Below are 3,670 nucleotides of genomic sequence, written 5' to 3'. Positions count from 1 at the left end.
ACCCGGCCTTTTACCTTTGCCACGGGGCGGCGGTGGCGCCCGGCGCTTTGCATAGTGGGCCGGGCCGCGCCCTCCCCGCCCGCCCGCGGTCGAGCGAGGCTACCCGAGCCGCTGCCCTGACCGGGCCGGCCGCGCGCCGCGGGGGCGGAGGGGAATGGCCGCGGCCCCGCCTCACGCCTGGCCCTCCGCCAACGCCGCCATCTTGTCCCCGCTGCGCCGGCCGGCCGAGTTCCCCTCGGCGCGCACCTCGCCTTCTCCAGTCCTCCTGCCTCGCTCCCCGCTCCTAGCCCCTGCGCTCCCCGCCTGCCGTTGGCAGCCACCCCGACCCTACCGCCGTTTTTCTGGAAGGGAGGGTGAAGGGAGAGAGGCGGGTGCAGGGCGCGACCTCCTGAGCGACGGCTGAGCTGGCCAATCACCGCCTAGATCGGAGGGCCGCGGCCTGTGGTGCCGCCCCCGGGTCGTGGTGGTTGGCTGGGGCAAGAGAGGGCGGGACGGGAGCGGAGTCGCGGCCTCGGGCCGGGGCGGTGGAACTCTGGCCCGGAAGGCGGCCGAGTGGGTTGAGCCCCCGGCGTGGCCTAGTGACAAGAGCTCTTCCGCACGGGGACGTTCTGACGCTCAGCTCCAGCCAGTGAAATGGGGACACCAACCGTTTTAGCCAAGCCGCGCCTCTCAGGATTGAAAATGCAGTCCAGGCTACTCTGCGAGCCTCAAAGTAATTCGCAAATATTTGGTTGGTTTTTATTTCTTGTGGTGCAGGGACTGCCCCCACGTCCGTATCCCAAAATGTTGGTATAAAAATAGGGCTAGGCGTGAGATATCCATCCCCGCAGGCAGGAGGCCGAGGCGGGTAGATACTCTGGAAGATCAAGGTCTACATAGCGAGTTCCAGGCCAGCTGGGGTTACAGGGAGAACCTGTCTCAAAAACCAACCAACTGGAATGGAAAACCTCTCAGGTGACGCTCTTTTATACCTCATTAAACGCAGATGTACTTCATTATAGACACTAGGCATACATCTAGAGAAATAAGCCTGTCAAGGTGTGTTCGTTCCCTCCCCACCCCCTAATTTTTGGATGCTGGAGGATTAAAAGGCTCAGAAGTGGTCAGTTCGAAACTGGATGATGATGGGGACTAGTTTAGATTGCAGAATAAGGAGGGCAGGATTCTCTGAGGCTGTGATAATTGAATAGAGGCATTCAGGAAAAGCAGAAGCTTGAAGGTGGGAAGGAAAGGCTTTGCTGAATACCTGGCTTTGCTGAACAGCCTTAGAAAATCACTTCCAGATTTAAGTCCCTTGTCAGCTTCTTAAATCCATTTGAATCCATTAGATATTTGCTAAACCTCACTAATACCCCAGCTCTGGGTTAGGAATGCAAAGATGGCTGGCACAGATCCCCGTATATATGTGCCTATGATTCCGTACATGTGAATTCTGTTCTCTCCCTATCTCTGGACACACAAAACGTTGAAAGTGACTGGTCTAGTTATCAGCTCAGTTTACTAAGCAGTGTGATTCTGGGTAAGTTACATAACCTTTTTTGAGCCTTAATATCCTCATCTGAACAGTAATAGAACCTTCCCTGTTTAAGAGTTAAATGAATTAATGTAAATAAAAAGAAGGGCTCCTGGAACCCTTAAGGGTGTGGTAGCACATGCCCTTACTTGGGAGACTGAGGCAGACTGATCTCATTGAAGCCAGCCTGGTCTACATAGTAAGTTCCAGGCCAGCTGGGGCTACTGGGAGACCCTGTCTCAAAAAGACAATATATATATATATATATATGAGCAAAAAACACTGAATTGAAACAAAGTCTGAACCCAGGAGTAATAACAGAAATATGGAATGCTTTACAATTTGCAAGCTCCAGGAGTGGTAGAAGCCCTTTGCTTGCTCCCTACTTATAAGCCTTTTCTGATGCTTGTTGTGGTTTTCTTATCCCTGAACCACTAGCTCTCTGTGTTCTGGACACACTGGTCCGCCTTCATCTTAACAGCATGGCTTACCATCTTCAGACCTTTCACCCTAATACCAATTGTCTGCCACTCGTATTCCTCCTCCACTCCTAATCGTGCTGAGATCTCTGCTAGAGCATTCCTTTCTCTGGGAAGTCATCCCTGGTTCCCAATGCTAGTCTGGACCAGATTGTTTCTATTGTGTTCCTTTCCTTTATTGCCTTTATCTCACTTTGTACTTACTCCTGTATGTGATTGCTTGATTAATGTCTGTTCTCTTGGATGAGCTATCAACTTGAGGGAGGCAGAATTATTGTGTATCTAGTACTTAGCAGAATACCTGGCACATTTTATTGAGTGAATTGTTGGTAATGAACATCAGTGGTAAGAGAGTTGCTGCATACTTAATTGGTACCTTTTTATGTGCACTTGTTTGGCAGTTAAATTAGCATGTCCAGCAATAAAATGTCTACTATGGAACTTGGATGATTTTCAGAAGTGGTCTCGACAGACCCTGCCCCTGACTAGAGTTGTAATAATGAATGAAAGGACCCAGTTGAGTCCTTTTTTCCCACTTGTGTTTGTGTTTCTGTATGTGTGTGCCCACCCATGCGTGCGGTATATGCATTGGGTGTTTTCACCTCTTTTGAGACAGTCTCTCATTGACCCTGGAGCTTGCCATATTGGCTAGACCGGCTGGCCAACAAGCCCCCAGGATCTATTTGCTTATCTTTGCCCCACAGCCCTGAGGTTAGAGATCTGCATTGACACCCCAACTTTTGAGTGTGGTTGTTGTTTTTGTGACAGGGTCTCCTTATAACCCCAGCTGGTCTGAAACTTGTTGTGTAGACCAGACCAACCTGGATTTCACCAAGATCCACCTGCCCCTACCTCAGGCATGCTGGGATTAAAGGCTTGTACCACCACTCCAGGATACACTATTGAATTTCATTGTGTATACTGGGGTTCCCAATTCGGGCTGTCATGCTTACTTAGAAAAGTGTTTTACCTATTGAGCCATTGTTCCAACCTCCTTTATAAAAGATTGTGTGTGTGTGTGTGTGTGTGTGTGTGTATCTGTGTGAGTGAATGCCACTTGTGTGTGGGTGCTCAAGGAGGCCAGAAGAGGGCACATCCCTTGGACCTGTGCTTACAGGTAACTGTGAGCTGCCCTGTTACAGTGATGTGTGCTAGGAACCAAACTCATGTCCTCTGGAAGAACAGCAAGTGCTCTTTACCACTAAGCCAGCTCTGAAGCCCTCTTTTTCCCATTCTTTTTTTGTTCTTTTTGAGACAAGGTTGCCCGGTAGCCCCAGCTGGCCTGAAACTCCCTATGTAGACCACACTGGCCTTGAATTCGCCTGCCTCTGCCAAGTGCTGGGATTAAAGGCATGTGCTCTTTTTCCCATTCTACAAGTTGATTTGTTATTGCTAGGTTAATAAGTTAGTAAGTTTGTATGTGAAGAAATAAATAACCCAAATATAATCATGTCATTGACTTTACCAAGGAGTAAGTACTCAGTTTTCTTGAAATCAAAAGTTCTAGTTTTTTTGGTTTTTGTCTTTTTTAAAAAATATTTTACTTGACTACTTTTTTTTTTATGTGTGTGAGTGTTATGCCTGCATGTCAATAGGTGCACACATGTTTTGCAATGCCCACAGAGGTCAGAAGAGGGCATAAGATCCCTTGGAACTGGAGTTATAGATAGTTATTAGC

The 3,670-nt window shown here is 48.9% G+C and overlaps 2 protein-coding genes across 4 annotated transcripts in view; one reads left to right on the top strand and one right to left on the bottom strand.

Moving 5' to 3' along the window:
• The window catches only part of LOC103751466, a 13,220-nt gene extending 12,799 nt beyond the window's left edge, over nt 1-421 (bottom strand). The window contains exon 1 of one of the 3 annotated variants that reach the window (XR_001872075.2): nt 332-421. The gene's annotated coding sequence lies outside the window, so the exon portion shown is untranslated. The other 2 variants (XR_608025.3, XR_608024.3) reach the window with 2 other exon arrangements.
• Nucleotides 422-651: 230 nt separating this feature from the next.
• The window catches only part of Nr2c2 (nuclear receptor subfamily 2 group C member 2), an 88,205-nt gene continuing 85,186 nt past the window's right edge, over nt 652-3,670 (top strand). Inside the window, exon 1 of the mRNA XM_029557049.1 lies at nt 652-712. The gene's annotated coding sequence lies outside the window, so the exon portion shown is untranslated. The remainder of the gene's footprint in view (nt 713-3,670) is intronic.

This window comes from Nannospalax galili, unplaced genomic scaffold (genome assembly GCF_000622305.1).
Source record: "Nannospalax galili isolate Female #2095 unplaced genomic scaffold, S.galili_v1.0 scaffold406, whole genome shotgun sequence".
Taxonomy (NCBI): Eukaryota; Metazoa; Chordata; class Mammalia; order Rodentia; family Spalacidae; genus Nannospalax; species Nannospalax galili.
This window is presented reverse-complemented; position numbering and strand designations above follow the sequence as displayed.